The 17,790-nt window shown below is 40.8% G+C and overlaps 1 long non-coding RNA gene across 1 annotated transcript; it reads left to right on the forward strand.

Annotated features, from left to right (window-relative positions):
* Nucleotides 1–694: 694 nt before the first annotated feature.
* LOC144383405 (uncharacterized) lies at nt 695–2,424 on the forward strand. The gene is made up of 2 exons (XR_013450767.1): nt 695–1,660; nt 2,188–2,424. It is a non-coding gene; the product is annotated as an uncharacterized LOC144383405 (long non-coding RNA).
* Nucleotides 2,425–17,790: the final 15,366 nt, after the last annotated feature.

A 17,790-nucleotide genomic window follows, 5' to 3' on the forward strand; every position in this document is an offset into this window, starting at 1 on the left:
TTTGTCTCAATATGAATTCTTTCTACTTCCATTTTTTTATATATATTTTATATTTATTTACTCTTCTTATATTTTCATTCATTTATATATTTATCCTTATCTATATTTATTTATCTTTTATAAATCTTTTTTTCCTAGATGTGGTGTATTTAACTTATTTTCCTGACATGTGAATATTTAGCTATTTATTTATTTATTTTTTTTAAATCTAGATGTGGTGTATTTGTACTATGCATATGAATTTTAAATGCCCTTCTTTTCTCAGGGAACACCGGTGTTTCAGTTTATCTTTCTTTTTCCCATTCCACTCATATTCCTTCCCCCACCAAAACAGCCCCCCTCCCCTTTCTTTTTTCTTTTCCCCCCCCCCCTCCCTTTTAGCTCACATTCTTATCTCTTTTTATCCCTTATTTTTGACGATTTATTTCCCTCCCTCTCCTCCTGCCCAGCCACCACTGCCTCTGCCAGCCTATTATACAGCCTTGTTTTATTCCTCATTTTTTCCCCCCTTCTTTTTAAACCTCTCCCCCTGCTTTTTATCTGTTTTATTCCAGTTTTAATTTTTCTAAAAAAAACCCTTTTTAACCATGGTCCCCCTTGTGCCAGTACCCCCGTGGCCCCCTTCGGAGGACCGCGTTCACCACACAACCTAACCCCCTAACCCTAACCCTAACCCTAACCCTAACCCAATGCACACTTTTTAAACCTGCCTGAAGAAGGTCTAGTTGAGACCGAAACGTTGCGGTGTTGTTTTGTGCCTGTTCCCATGTTCCTGCTGGAGAAAATAAACGATGGCGGAGCAACGAGTGAGCAGATTATGGACGTGAGCGAGCCGGGTGCCATGGGTGACTGCGAGGCTGCTGATGCTGAGGTGAGGAGCGCAGTTCTTCCGGTCCACATCACGGAGGGAGAAGGCACCTGCACCAGCACCACGGCTAAGGCGAGCAGAGGTACCCGGACCCGGACGGAGGTGATGACGCGACATCAAAGTGATGGAGAAAGCGGAGGCGCCATGTCTGTGGGTAACTGGGACTAAGGGAAACTTGATTCTGTGTTTACTTTTGGGTCCTCGGAGCCGGGCCTGACGATGGACCGTGCACTGACAGTGGTCTTAGGACCGCTGTCCCAACCCCTTTAACCCCTAACCAGCCTGTGCCTCTTGGGTCTAGCCCCGGGGGTTCCCCCATTTGTTTATGCAGTCTCTCCATCACCTAGCCCTAAACACAACCACACAGTTTTCTATTGTTGGAGCGAGGCTGTGACCTAATCAGGTCCCCTTCTCCTAAACACAACCACACAGTTTTCTATTGTTGGAGGGAGGCTGTGACCTAACCTGGTCCCCTTTTCCTAAACACAACATTAGTACATGTATTATTTGCAAGCCTAATCTGGCCCTTTAATGCATGGACAGAATAAAACAACACATTTTATAGCGGATCTATGACATCTCACTCCTTCACAAATCTTAATAGTCAAGTTATAATTTACTGACATGCATAGAATGCCTACCTGGTGTCATGCTATTATATTCCATCACTTGTGTGTACAGGATTACAATCTTTTAAACAATGCTGACTCTTAGAAATGTATGCACTATTCTTTAAGGACGACGCTCTATTGAAGCACAATTACGGATCCACAGAAAGAAGCACGATTGAGAGTACGGCCAATATATTGTTTTATGATGTTTTGCACTGTGAACACAATAAGAGGATGTGAAATTTCAGTTTAATATTACTGACAGGCATTGAATACTAACTTTGTGTCATGCTTTGAAGGATTCCACCACTCATGTGTACAGGATTGTGATCGTTTTTATTTAAACAATGCTTATTCTTGACAATGTATACATAATTATGAATCCACGGGGATATGGACGGTCGAGAATAGGGCGGATATATTGTTTTAATGATACAATACCTGCTAACGCTAAATACCATGATGTGTTGTGTTGAGTTTGAGATAAAATAGATCCAGCGGTGCCGGATCACGCCGGTCCGCACCTCCGATATCACTGCGCCGCCGACTCACGTCATTTTCGCCAGCGTGTCCGGAGGGAAAGGAGTCCCCGGCACGAGCTCCGCTGTTTTGTTAAATGCACACTTTTTAAACCTGCCTGAAGAAGGTCTAGTTGAGACCGAAACGTTGCGGTGTTGTTTTGTGCCTGTTCCCATGTTCCTGCTGGAGAAAATAAACGATGGCGGAGCAACGAGTGAGCAGATTATGGACGTGAGCGAGCCGGGTGCCATGGGTGACTGCGAGGCTGCTGATGCTGAGGTGAGGAGCGCAGTTCTTCCGGTCCACATCACGGAGGGAGAAGGCACCTGCACCAGCACCACGGCTAAGGCGAGCAGAGGTACCCGGACCCGGACGGAGGTGATGACGCGACATCAAAGTGATGGAGAAAGCGGAGGCGCCATGTCTGTGGGTAACTGGGACTAAGGGAAACTTGATTCTGTGTTTACTTTTGGGTCCTCGGAGCCGGGCCTGACGATGGACCGTGCACTGACAGTGGTCTTAGGACCGCTGTCCCAACCCCTTTAACCCCTAACCCTAACCCTTTTTTCCATTACCTTTACAAGCATGGAGTGAACCCCATGCAGGCTTAGCCTACACCAAAGGCGCCACTGGGTGGAGTTGAACCCGAGGCATCTGTCTGGGAGGCGAGAGTGCTAACCACTACACCACTGTACCCTGTCACCTGCTGCCATTAGAAGGTCTTATGACTCGAATTTAGAAAAAATTCAGATTTTTATTCAAAAGTACGTTTTCTCACCATCTTCCCCCTTCATATGACTAAAGATAGAATTTCATGACTTTTTGCAAAAAATGTTGGCATTCTTTTCAGACTTGGAAGTTTAAAAAAAGTTTTTTTCCATTACTTTTACAAGTATGGAGTGAACCCCATGCAGGCTTAGCCTAAACCACCTAACACAGAAGCGCCACTGGGCAGAGTTGAACACGAGGCATCTCTCTGGGAGGCGAGAGTGCTAACCACTACTCCACTGTACCCTGTCACCTGCTGCCATTAGAAGGTCTTATGACTCCAATTTAGAAAAAATTCAGATTTTTATTCAAAAGTACGTTTTCTCACCATCTTCCCCCTTCATATGACTAAAGATAGAATTTCATGACTTTTTGCAAAAAATGTTGGCATTCTTTTCAGACTTGGAAGTTTAAAAAAAGTTTTTTCCATTTGTTTTAAAAGTATGGCGTGAACCCCATGCAGGCTTAGCCTACACCAAAGGCGCCACTGGATGGAGTTGAACCTGAGGCATCTGTCTGGGAGGCGAGAGTGCTAACCACTACACCACTGTACCGTGTCAACTGCTGCCATTAGAATGTCGTATGACTCCGATTTAGAAAAAATTCAGATTTTTATTCAAAAGTACGTTTTCTCACCATCTTCCCCCTTCATATGACTAAAGATAGAATTTCATGACTTTTTGCTAAATATTTTGCCATTCTTTTTAGACTCGGAAGTTTAAAAAAAAAAACTTGAATTACTTTTACAAGTATGGAGTGAACCCCATGCAAGCTCAGCCTACACCACCTAACACAGAGGCGCCAGTGGGTGGAGTTGAACCCGAGGGATCTGTCTTGGAGGCGAGAGTGCTAACCACTACACCACTGTACCGTGTCAACTGCTTTAATTAGAATGTCTTATGACTCCGATTTAGAAAAAATTCAGATTTTTATTCAAAAGTACGTTTTCTCACCATCTTCCCCCTTCATATGACTAAAGATAGAATTTCATGACTTTTTGCAAAATATTTTGGCATTCTTTTCAGACTTGGAAGTTTAAAAAAAAAATCTTCCATTACTTTTACAAGTATGGAGTGAAACCCATGCAAGCTTAGCCTACACCACCTAACACAGAGGCGCCAGTGGGTGGAGTTGAACCCGAGGGATCTGTCTTGGAGGCGAGAGTGCTAACCACTACACCACTGTACCGTGTCAACTGCTTTAATTAGAATGTCTTATGACTCCGATTTAGAAAAAATTCAGATTTTTATTCAAAAGTACGTTTTCTCACCATCTTCCCCCTTCATATGACTAAAGATAGAATTTCATGACTTTTTGCCAAAATATTTTGGCATTCTTTTCAGACTTGGAAGTTTAAAAAAAAAAATCTTCCATTACTTTTACAAGTATGGAGTGAACCCCATGCAAGCTTAGCCTACACCACCTAACACAGAGGCGCCAGTGGGTGGAGTTGAACCCGAGGGATCTGTCTTGGAGGCGAGAGTGCTAACCACTACAACACTGTACCCTGTCAACTGCTGCCATTAGAATGTCTTATGACTCCAATTTAGAAAAAATTCAGATTTTTATTCAAAAGTACGTTTTCTCACCATCTTCCCCCTTCATATGACTAAAGATAGAATTTCATGACTTTTTGCAAAATATTTTGGCATTCTTTTCAGACTTGGAAGTTTAAAAAAAAATCTTCCATTACTTTTACAAGTATGGAGTGAACCCCATGCAAGCTTAGCCCACACCACCTAACACAGAGGCGCCAGTGGGTGGAGTTGAACCCGAGGCATCTGTCTGGGAGGCGAGAGTGCTGACCACTACACCACTGTACCGTGTCAACTGCTGCCATTAGAATGTCTTATGACTCCAATTTAGAAAATATCCGGATTTTTATTCAAAAGTACGTTTTCTCACCATCTTCCCCCTTCATATGACTAAAGATAGAATTTCATGACTTTTTGCAAAATATTTTGGCATTCTTTTCAGACTTGGAAGTTTAAAAAAAAATGTTTCCATTACTTTTACACGTATGGAGTGAACCCCATGCAGGCTTAGCCTAAACCACCTAACACAGAAGCGCCACTGGGCAGAGTTGAACACGAGGCATCTGTCTGGGAGGCGAGAGTGCTAACCACTACTCCACTGTACCCTGTCAACTGCTGCCATTAGAAGGTCTTATGACTCCAATTTAGAAAAAATTCAGATTTTTATTCAAAAGTACCTTTTCTCACTATCTTCCCCCTTCATATGACTAAAGATAGAATTTCATCACTTTTTGCTAAATATTTTGCCATTCTTTTTAGACTCGGAAGTTTAAAAAAAAAATCTTGCATTACTTTTACAAGTATGGAGTGAACCCCATGCAAGCTTAGCCTACACCACCTAACACAGAGGCGCCAGTGGGTGGAGTTGAACCCGAGGGATCTGTCTTGGAGGCGAGAGTGCTAACCACTACACCACTGTACCGTGTCAACTGCTTTAATTAGAATGTCTTATGACTCCAATTTAGAAAAAATTCTGATTTTTATTCAAAAGTACGTTTTCTCACCATCTTCCCCCTTCATATGACTAAAGATAGAATTTCATGACTTTTTGCTAAATATTTTGCCATTCTTTTTAGACTCGGAAGTTTAAAAAAAAAATCTTGCATTACTTTTACAAGTATGGAGTGAACCCCATGCAAGCTTAGCCTACACCACCTAACACAGAGGCGCCAGTGGGTGGAGTTGAACCCGAGGGATCTGTCTTGGAGGCGAGAGTGCTAACCACTACACCACTGTACCGTGTCAACTGCTTTAATTAGAATGTCTTATGACTCCAATTTAGAAAAAATTCAGATTTTTTTCAAAAGTACGTTTTCTCACCGTCATCCCCCTTCATATGACTAAAGATAGAATTTCATGACTTTTTGCAAAAAATGTTGGCATTCTTTTCAGACTTGGAAGTTTAAAAAAAGTTTTTCCCATTAGTTTTAAAAGTATGGCGTGAACCCCATGCAGACTTAGCCTACACCAAAGGCGCCACTGGGTGGAGTTGAACCCGAGGCATCTGTCTGGGAGGCGAGAGTGCTAACCACTACACCACTGTACCGTGTCAACTGCTGCCATTAGAATGTCGTATGACTCCAATTTAGAAAATATCCGGATTTTTATTCAAAAGTACGTTTTCTCACCATCTTCCCCCTTCATATGACTAAAGATAGAATTTCATGACTTTTTGCTAAATATTTTGCCATTCTTTTCAGACTTGGAAGTTTAAAAAAAGTTTTTTCCATTACTTTTACAAGTATGGAGTGAACCCTATGCAGGCTAAGCCTACACCACCTAAGACAGATTCGCCACTGGGTGGAGTTGAACCCTAGGCATCTGTCTGGGAGGCGAGAGTGCTAACCACTACACCACTGTACCGTGTCAACTGCTTTAATTAGAATGTCTTATGACTCAGATTTAGAAAAAATTCAGATTTTTATTCAAAAGTACGTTTTCTCACCGTCGTCCCCCTTCATATGACTAAAGATAGAATTTCATGACTTTTTGCAAAATATTTTGGCATTCTTTTCAGACTTGGAAGTTTAAAAAAAGTTTTTTCCATTACCTTTACAAGCATGGAGTGAACCCGATGCAGGCTTAGCCTACACCAAAGGCGCCACTGGGTGGAGTTGAACCCGAGGCATCTGTCTGGGAGGCGAGAGTGCTAACCACTACACCACTGTACCCTGTCACCTGCTGCCATTAGAAGGTCTTATGACTCCAATTTAGAAAAAATTCAGATTTTTATTCAAAAGTACGTTTTCTCACCATCTTCCCCCTTCATATGACTAAAGATAGAATTTCATGACTTTTTGCAAAAAATGTTGGCATTCTTTTCAGACTTGGAAGTTTAAAAAAAGTTTTTTCCATTACTTTTACAAGTATGGAGTGAACCCCATGCAGGCTTAGCCTAAACCACCTAACACAGAAGCGCCACTGGGCAGAGTTGAACACGAGGCATCTGTCTGGGAGGCGAGAGTGCTAACCACTACTCCACTGTACCCTGTCAACTGCTGCCATTAGAAGGTCTTATGACTCCAATTTAGAAAAAATTCAGATTTTTATTCAAAAGTACGTTTTCTCACCATCTTCCCCCTTCATATGACTAAAGATAGAATTTCATGACTTTTTGCAAAATATTTTGCCATTCTTTTTAGACTCGGAAGTTTAAAAAAAAAATCTTGCATTACTTTTACAAGTATGGAGTGAACCCCATGCAAGCTTAGCCTACACCACCTAACACAGAGGCGCCAGTGGGTGGAGTTGAACCCGAGGGATCTGTCTTGGAGGCGAGAGTGCTAACCACTACACCACTGTACCGTGTCAACTGCTTTAATTAGAATGTCTTATGACTCCGATTTAGAAAAAATTCAGATTTTTATTCAAAAGTACGTTTTCTCACCATCTTCCCCCTTCATATGACTAAAGATAGAATTTCATGACTTTTTGCAAAATATTTTGGCATTCTTTTCAGACTTGGAAGTTTAAAAAAAAAATCTTCCATTACTTTTACAAGTATGGAGTGAACCCCATGCAAGCTTAGCCTACACCACCTAACACAGAGGCGCCAGTGGGTGGAGTTGAACCCGAGGGATCTGTCTTGGAGGCGAGAGTGCTAACCACTACACCACTGTACCGTGTCAACTGCTTTAATTAGAATGTCTTATGACTCCAATTTAGAAAAAATTCAGATTTTTTTCAAAAGTACGTTTTTTCACCGTCGTCCCCCTTCATATGACTAAAGATAGAATTTCATGACTTTTTGCAAAAAATGTTGGCATTCTTTTCAGACTTGGAAGTTTAAAAAAAGTTTTTTCCATTAGTTTTACAAGTATGGAGTGAACCCCATGCAGCCTTAGCCTACACCAAAGGCGCCACTGGGTGGAGTTGAACCCGAGGCATCTGTCTGGGAGGCGAGAGTGCTAACCACTACACCACTGTACCGTGTCAACTGCTTTAATAAGAATGTCTTATGACTCCGATTTAGAAAAAATTCAGATTTTTATTCAAAAGTACGTTTTCTCACCGTCGTTCCCCTTCATATGACTAAAAATAGAATTTCATGATTTTTGCAAAATATTTTGGCATTTTTTTCAGACTTGGAAGTTAAAAAAAAGTTTTTTCCATTACTTTTACAAGTATGGAGTGAACCCCATGCAGGCTTAGCCTAAACCAAAGGCGCCACTGGGTGGAGTTGAACCCGAGGCATCTGTCTGGGAGGCGAGAGTGCTAACCACTACACCACTGTACCGTGTCAACTGCTGCCATTAGAATGTCGTATGACTCCAATTTAGAAAATATCCGGATTTTTATTCAAAAGTACGTTTTCTCACCATCTTCCCCCTTCATATGACTAAAGATAGAATTTCATGACTTTTTGCTAAATATTTTGCCATTCTTTTCAGACTTGGAAGTTTAAAAAAAGTTTTTTCCATTACTTTTACAAGTATGGAGTGAACCCTATGCAGGCTAAGCCTACACCACCTAAGACAGATTCGCCACTGGGTGGAGTTGAACCCTAGGCATCTGTCTGGGAGGCGAGAGTGCTAACCACTACACCACTGTACCGTGTCAACTGCTTTAATTAGAATGTCTTATGACTCCGATTTAGAAAAAATTCAGATTTTTATTCAAAAGTACGTTTTCTCACCGTCGTCCCCCTTCATATGACTAAAGATAGAATTTCATGACTTTTTGCAAAATATTTTGGCATTCTTTTCAGACTTGGAAGTTTAAAAAAAGTTTTTTCCATTACCTTTACAAGCATGGAGTGAACCCCATGCAGGCTTAGCCTACACCAAAGGCGCCACTGGGTGGAGTTGAACCCGAGGCATCTGTCTGGGAGGCGAGAGTGCTAACCACTACACCACTGTACCCTGTCACCTGCTGCCATTAGAAGGTCTTATGACTCCAATTTAGAAAAAATTCAGATTTTTATTCAAAAGTACGTTTTCTCACCATCTTCCCCCTTCATATGACTAAAGATAGAATTTCATGACTTTTTGCAAAAAATGTTGGCATTCTTTTCAGACTTGGAAGTTTAAAAAAAGTTTTTTCCATTACTTTTACAAGTATGGAGTGAACCCCATGCAGGCTTAGCCTAAACCACCTAACACAGAAGCGCCACTGGGCAGAGTTGAACACGAGGCATCTGTCTGGGAGGCGAGAGTGCTAACCACTACTCCACTGTACCCTGTCAACTGCTGCCATTAGAAGGTCTTATGACTCCAATTTAGAAAAAATTCAGATTTTTATTCAAAAGTACGTTTTCTCACCATCTTCCCCCTTCATATGACTAAAGATAGAATTTCATGACTTTTTGCAAAATATTTTGCCATTCTTTTTAGACTCGGAAGTTTAAAAAAAAAATCTTGCATTACTTTTACAAGTATGGAGTGAAACCCATGCAAGCTTAGCCTACACCACCTAACACAGAGGCGCCAGTGGGTGGAGTTGAACCCGAGGGATCTGTCTTGGAGGCGAGCGTGCTAACCACTACACCACTGTACCGTGTCAACTGCTTTAATTAGAATGTCTTATGACTCCGATTTAGAAAAAATTCAGATTTTTATTCAAAAGTACGTTTTCTCACCATCTTCCCCCTTCATATGACTAAAGATAGAATTTCATGACTTTTTGCAAAATATTTTGGCATTCTTTTCAGACTTGGAAGTTTAAAAAAAAAATCTTCCATTACTTTTACAAGTATGGAGTGAACCCCATGCAAGCTTAGCCTACACCACCTAACACAGAGGCGCCAGTGGGTGGAGTTGAACCCGAGGGATCTGTCTTGGAGGCGAGAGTGCTAACCACTACACCACTGTACCGTGTCAACTGCTTTAATTAGAATGTCTTATGACTCCAATTTAGAAAAAATTCAGATTTTTTTCAAAAGTACGTTTTTTCACCGTCGTCCCCCTTCATATGACTAAAGATAGAATTTCATGACTTTTTGCAAAAAATGTTGGCATTCTTTTCAGACTTGGAAGTTTAAAAAAAGTTTTTTCCATTAGTTTTACAAGTATGGAGTGAACCCCATGCAGCCTTAGCCTACACCAAAGGCGCCACTGGGTGGAGTTGAACCCGAGGCATCTGTCTGGGAGGCGAGAGTGCTAACCACTACACCACTGTACCGTGTCAACTGCTTTAATAAGAATGTCTTATGACTCCGATTTAGAAAAAATTCAGATTTTTATTCAAAAGTACGTTTTCTCACCGTCGTTCCCCTTCATATGACTAAAAATAGAATTTCATGATTTTTGCAAAATATTTTGGCATTTTTTTCAGACTTGGAAGTTAAAAAAAAGTTTTTTCCATTACTTTTACAAGTATGGAGTGAACCCCATGCAGGCTTAGCCTAAACCACCTAACACAGAGGCGCCAGTGGGTGGAGTTGAACCCGAGGCATCTGTCTGGGAGGGGAGAGTGCTAACCACTACACCACTGTACCGTGTCAACTGCTGCCATTAGAATGTCGTATGACTCCAATTTAGAAAATATCCGGATTTTTATTCAAAAGTACGTTTTCTCACCGTCGTCCCCCTTCTTATGACTAAAAATAGAATTTCATGATTTTTGCTAAATATTTTGCCATTTTTCTCAGACTTGGAAGTTAAAAAAAAGTTTTTTCCATTACTTTTACAAGTATGGAGTGAACCCCATGCAGGCTTAGCCTAAACAACCTAACAAAGAGACGCCACTGGGTGGAGTTGAACCCGAGGCATCTGTCTGGGAGGCGAGAGGGCTAACCACTACTCCACTGTACCCTGTCAACTGCTGCCATTAGAATGTCTTATGACTACGATTTAGAAAAAATGCAGATTTATATTCAAAAGTACGTTTTCTCACCGTCGTCCCCCTTCTTATGACTAAAGATAGAATTTCATGACTTTTTGCAAAATATTTTCGCATTCTTTTCAGCCTTTGAAGTTTAAAAAAAGTTTTTTCCATTACCTTTACAAGCATGGAGTGAACCCCATGCAGGCTTAGCCTACACCAAAGGCGCCACTGGGTGGAGTTGAACCCGAGGCATCTGTCTGGGAGGCAAGAGTGCTAACCACTACACCACTGTACCGTGTCAACTGCTTTAATTAGAATGTCTTATGACTCCGATTTAGAAAATATCCTGATTTTTATTCAAAAGTACGTTTTCTCACCGTCGTCCCCCTTCATATGACTAAAGATAGAATTTCATGACTTTTTGCAAAATATTTTGGCCTTCTTTTCAGACTTGGAAGTTTAAAAAAAGTTTTCTCCATTACTTTTACAAGTATGGAGTGAACCCCATGCAGGCTTAGCCTAAACCACCTAACACAGAGGCGCCAGTGGGTGGAGTTGAACCCGAGGCATCTGTCTGGGAGGGGAGAGTGCTAACCACTACACCACTGTACCGTGTCAACTGCTGCCATTAGAATGTCGTATGACTCCAATTTAGAAAATATCCGGATTTTTATTCAAAAGTACGTTTTCTCACCATCTTCCCCCTTCATATGACTAAAGATAGAATTTCATGACTTTTTGCTAATTATTTTGCCATTCTTTTCAGACTTGGAAGTTTAAAAAAAGTTTTTTCCATTACTTTTACAAGTATGGAGTGAACCCTTTGCAGGCTAAGCCTACACCACCTAAGACAGATTCGCCACTGGGTGGAGTTGAACTCTAGGCATCTGTCTGGGAGGCGAGAGTGCTAACCACTACACCACTGTACCATGTCAACTGCTTTAATTAGAATGTCTTATGACTCCGATTTAGAAAAAATTCAGATTTTTATTCAAAAGTACGTTTTCTCACCGTCGTCCCCCTTCTTATGACTAAAAATAGAATTTCATGATTTTTGCAAAATATTTTGGCATTTTTCTCAGACTTGGAAGTTAAAAAAAAGTTTTTTCCATTACTTTTACAAGTATGGAGTGAACCCCATGCAGGCTTAGCCTAAACAACCTAACAAAGAGACGCCACTGGGTGGAGTTGAACCCGAGGCATCTGTCTGGGAGGCGAGAGTGCTAACCACTACTCCACTGTACCCTGTCAACTGCTGCCATTAGAATGTCTTATGACTACGATTTAGAAAAAATGCAGATTTATATTCAAAAGTACGTTTTCTCACCGTCGTCCCCCTTCTTATGACTAAAGATAGAATTTCATGACTTTTTGCAAAATATTTTCGCATTCTTTTCAGCCTTTGAAGTTTAAAAAAAGTTTTTTCCATTACCTTTACAAGCATGGAGTGAACCCCATGCAGGCTTAGCCTACACCAAAGGCGCCACTGGGTGGAGTTGAACCCGAGGCATCTGTCTGGGAGGCAAGAGTGCTAACCACTACACCACTGTACCGTGTCAACTGCTTTAATTAGAATGTCTTATGACTCCGATTTAGAAAATATCCTGATTTTTATTCAAAAGTACGTTTTCTCACCGTCGTCCCCCTTCATATGACTAAAGATAGAATTTCATGACTTTTTGCAAAATATTTTGGCCTTCTTTTCAGACTTGGAAGTTTAAAAAAAGTTTTTTCCATTACTTTTACAAGTATGGAGTGAACCCCATGCAGGCTTAGCCTAAACCACCTAACACAGAAGCGCCACTGGGCAGAGTTGAACACGAGGCATCTGTGTGGGAGGCGAGAGTGCTAACCACTACTCCACTGTACCCTGTCAACTGCTGCCATTAGAAGGTCTTATGACTCCAATTTAGAAAAAATTCAGATTTTTATTCAAAAGTACGTTTTCTCACCATCTTCCCCCTTCATATGACTAAAGATAGAATTTCATGACTTTTTGCTAAATATTTTGCCATTCTTTTTAGACTCGGAAGTTTAAAAAAAGTTTTCTCCATTACTTTTACAAGTATGGAGTGAACCCTATGCAGGCTAAGCCTACACCACCTAAGACAGATTCGCCACTGGGTGGAGTTGAACTCTAGGCATCTGTCTGGGAGGCGAGAGTGCTAACCACTACACCACTGTACCATGTCAACTGCTTTAATTAGAATGTCTTATGACTCCGATTTAGAAAAAATTCAGATTTTTATTCAAAAGTACGTTTTCTCACCGTCGTCCCCCTTCTTATGACTAAAAATAGAATTTCATGATTTTTGCAAAATATTTTGGCATTTTTCTCAGACTTGGAAGTTAAAAAAAAGTTTTTTCCATTACTTTTACAAGTATGGAGTGAACCCCATGCAGGCTTAGCCTAAACAACCTAACAAAGAGACGCCACTGGGTGGAGTTGAACCCGAGGCATCTGTCTGGGAGGCGAGAGGGCTAACCACTACTCCACTGTACCCTGTCAACTGCTGCCATTAGAATGTCTTATGACTACGATTTAGAAAAAATGCAGATTTATATTCAAAAGTACGTTTTCTCACCGTCGTCCCCCTTCTTATGACTAAAGATAGAATTTCATGACTTTTTGCAAAATATTTTCGCATTCTTTTCAGCCTTTGAAGTTTAAAAAAAGTTTTTTCCATTACCTTTACAAGCATGGAGTGAACCCCATGCAGGCTTAGCCTACACCAAAGGCGCCACTGGGTGGAGTTGAACCCGAGGCATCTGTCTGGGAGGCAAGAGTGCTAACCACTACACCACTGTACCGTGTCAACTGCTTTAATTAGAATGTCTTATGACTCCGATTTAGAAAATATCCTGATTTTTATTCAAAAGTACGTTTTCTCACCGTCGTCCCCCTTCATATGACTAAAGATAGAATTTCATGACTTTTTGCAAAATATTTTGGCCTTCTTTTCAGACTTGGAAGTTTAAAAAAAGTTTTCTCCATTACTTTTACAAGTATGGAGTGAACCCCATGCAGGCTTAGCCTAAACCACCTAACACAGAGGCGCCAGTGGGTGGAGTTGAACCCGAGGCATCTGTCTGGGAGGGGAGAGTGCTAACCACTACACCACTGTACCGTGTCAACTGCTGCCATTAGAATGTCGTACGACTCCAATTTAGAAAATATCCGGATTTTTATTCAAAAGTACGTTTTCTCACCATCTTCCCCCTTCATATGACTAAAGATAGAATTTCATGACTTTTTGCTAAATATTTTGCCATTCTTTTCAGACTTGGAAGTTTAAAAAAAGTTTTTTCCATTACTTTTACAAGTATGGAGTGAACCCTATGCAGGCTAAGCCTACACCACCTAAGACAGATTCGCCACTGGGTGGAGTTGAACTCTAGGCATCTGTCTGGGAGGCGAGAGTGCTAACCACTACACCACTGTACCATGTCAACTGCTTTAATTAGAATGTCTTATGACTCCGATTTAGAAAAAATTCAGATTTTTATTCAAAAGTACGTTTTCTCACCGTCGTCCCCCTTCTTATGACTAAAAATAGAATTTCATGATTTTTGCAAAATATTTTGGCATTTTTCTCAGACTTGGAAGTTAAAAAAAAGTTTTTTCCATTACTTTTACAAGTATGGAGTGAACCCCATGCAGGCTTAGCCTAAACAACCTAACAAAGAGACGCCACTGGGTGGAGTTGAACCCGAGGCATCTGTCTGGGAGGCGAGAGTGCTAACCACTACTCCACTGTACCCTGTCAACTGCTGCCATTAGAATGTCTTATGACTACGATTTAGAAAAAATGCAGATTTATATTCAAAAGTACGTTTTCTCACCGTCGTCCCCCTTCTTATGACTAAAGATAGAATTTCATGACTTTTTGCAAAATATTTTCGCATTCTTTTCAGCCTTTGAAGTTTAAAAAAAGTTTTTTCCATTACCTTTACAAGCATGGAGTGAACCCCATGCAGGCTTAGCCTACACCAAAGGCGCCACTGGGTGGAGTTGAACCCGAGGCATCTGTCTGGGAGGCAAGAGTGCTAACCACTACACCACTGTACCGTGTCAACTGCTTTAATTAGAATGTCTTATGACTCCGATTTAGAAAATATCCTGATTTTTATTCAAAAGTACGTTTTCTCACCGTCGTCCCCCTTCATATGACTAAAGATAGAATTTCATGACTTTTTGCAAAATATTTTGGCCTTCTTTTCAGACTTGGAAGTTTAAAAAAAGTTTTTTCCATTACTTTTACAAGTATGGAGTGAACCCCATGCAGGCTTAGCCTAAACCACCTAACACAGAAGCGCCACTGGGCAGAGTTGAACACGAGGCATCTGTGTGGGAGGCGAGAGTGCTAACCACTACTCCACTGTACCCTGTCAACTGCTGCCATTAGAAGGTCTTATGACTCCAATTTAGAAAAAATTCAGATTTTTATTCAAAAGTACGTTTTCTCACCATCTTCCCCCTTCATATGACTAAAGATAGAATTTCATGACTTTTTGCTAAATATTTTGCCATTCTTTTTAGACTCGGAAGTTTAAAAAAAGTTTTCTCCATTACTTTTACAAGTATGGAGTGAACCCTATGCAGGCTAAGCCTACACCACCTAAGACAGATTCGCCACTGGGTGGAGTTGAACTCTAGGCATCTGTCTGGGAGGCGAGAGTGCTAACCACTACACCACTGTACCATGTCAACTGCTTTAATTAGAATGTCTTATGACTCCGATTTAGAAAAAATTCAGATTTTTATTCAAAAGTACGTTTTCTCACCGTCGTCCCCCTTCTTATGACTAAAAATAGAATTTCATGATTTTTGCAAAATATTTTGGCATTTTTCTCAGACTTGGAAGTTAAAAAAAAGTTTTTTCCATTACTTTTACAAGTATGGAGTGAACCCCATGCAGGCTTAGCCTAAACAACCTAACAAAGAGACGCCACTGGGTGGAGTTGAACCCGAGGCATCTGTCTGGGAGGCGAGAGGGCTAACCACTACTCCACTGTACCCTGTCAACTGCTGCCATTAGAATGTCTTATGACTACGATTTAGAAAAAATGCAGATTTATATTCAAAAGTACGTTTTCTCACCGTCGTCCCCCTTCTTATGACTAAAGATAGAATTTCATGACTTTTTGCAAAATATTTTCGCATTCTTTTCAGCCTTTGAAGTTTAAAAAAAGTTTTTTCCATTACCTTTACAAGCATGGAGTGAACCCCATGCAGGCTTAGCCTACACCAAAGGCGCCACTGGGTGGAGTTGAACCCGAGGCATCTGTCTGGGAGGCAAGAGTGCTAACCACTACACCACTGTACCGTGTCAACTGCTTTAATTAGAATGTCTTATGACTCCGATTTAGAAAATATCCTGATTTTTATTCAAAAGTACGTTTTCTCACCGTCGTCCCCCTTCATATGACTAAAGATAGAATTTCATGACTTTTTGCAAAATATTTTGGCCTTCTTTTCAGACTTGGAAGTTTAAAAAAAGTTTTCTCCATTACTTTTACAAGTATGGAGTGAACCCCATGCAGGCTTAGCCTAAACCACCTAACACAGAGGCGCCAGTGGGTGGAGTTGAACCCGAGGCATCTGTCTGGGAGGGGAGAGTGCTAACCACTACACCACTGTACCGTGTCAACTGCTGCCATTAGAATGTCGTATGACTCCAATTTAGAAAATATCCGGATTTTTATTCAAAAGTACGTTTTCTCACCATCTTCCCCCTTCATATGACTAAAGATAGAATTTCATGACTTTTTGCTAAATATTTTGCCATTCTTTTCAGACTTGGAAGTTTAAAAAAAGTTTTTTCCATTACTTTTACAAGTATGGAGTGAACCCTATGCAGGCTAAGCCTACACCACCTAAGACAGATTCGCCACTGGGTGGAGTTGAACTCTAGGCATCTGTCTGGGAGGCGAGAGTGCTAACCACTACACCACTGTACCATGTCAACTGCTTTAATTAGAATGTCTTATGACTCCGATTTAGAAAAAATTCAGATTTTTATTCAAAAGTACGTTTTCTCACCGTCGTCCCCCTTCTTATGACTAAAAATAGAATTTCATGATTTTTGCAAAATATTTTGGCATTTTTCTCAGACTTGGAAGTTAAAAAAAAGTTTTTTCCATTACTTTTACAAGTATGGAGTGAACCCCATGCAGGCTTAGCCTAAACAACCTAACAAAGAGACGCCACTGGGTGGAGTTGAACCCGAGGCATCTGTCTGGGAGGCAAGAGTGCTAACCACTACACCACTGTACCGTGTCAACTGCTTTAATTAGAATGTCTTATGACTCCGATTTAGAAAATATCCTGATTTTTATTCAAAAGTACGTTTTCTCACCGTCGTCCCCCTTCATATGACTAAAGATAGAATTTCATGACTTTTTGCAAAATATTTTGGCCTTCTTTTCAGACTTGGAAGTTTAAAAAAAGTTTTTTCCATTACTTTTACAAGTATGGAGTGAACCCCATGCAGGCTTAGCCTAAACCACCTAACACAGAAGCGCCACTGGGCAGAGTTGAACACGAGGCATCTGTGTGGGAGGCGAGAGTGCTAACCACTACTCCACTGTACCCTGTCAACTGCTGCCATTAGAAGGTCTTATGACTCCAATTTAGAAAAAATTCAGATTTTTATTCAAAAGTACGTTTTCTCACCATCTTCCCCCTTCATATGACTAAAGATAGAATTTCATGACTTTTTGCTAAATATTTTGCCATTCTTTTTAGACTCGGAAGTTTAAAAAAAAATCTTCCATTACTTTTACAAGTATGGAGTGAACCCCATGCAAGCTTAGCCTACACCACCTAACACAGAGGCGCCAGTGGGTGGAGTTGAACCCGAGGGATCTGTCTTGGAGGCAAGAGTGCTAACCACTACACCACTGTACCGTGTCAACTGCTTTAATTAGAATGTCTTATGACTCCAATTTAGAAAAAATTCAGATTTTTTTCAAAAGTACGTTTTCTCACCATCTTCCCCCTTCATATGACTAAAGATAGAATTTCATGACTTTTTGCAAAATATTTTGGCATTCTTTTCAGACTTGGAAGTTTAAAAAAAAAATCTTCCATTACTTTTACAAGTATGGAGTGAACCCCATTCAAGCTTAGCCTACACCACCTAACACAGAGGCGCCAGTGGGTGGAGTTGAACCCGAGGGATCTGTCTTGGAGGCGAGAGTGCTAACCACTACACCACTGTAC

This window comes from Gasterosteus aculeatus, chromosome 9, assembly GCF_964276395.1.
Source record: "Gasterosteus aculeatus chromosome 9, fGasAcu3.hap1.1, whole genome shotgun sequence".
Classification (NCBI taxonomy): Eukaryota; Metazoa; Chordata; class Actinopteri; order Perciformes; family Gasterosteidae; genus Gasterosteus; species Gasterosteus aculeatus.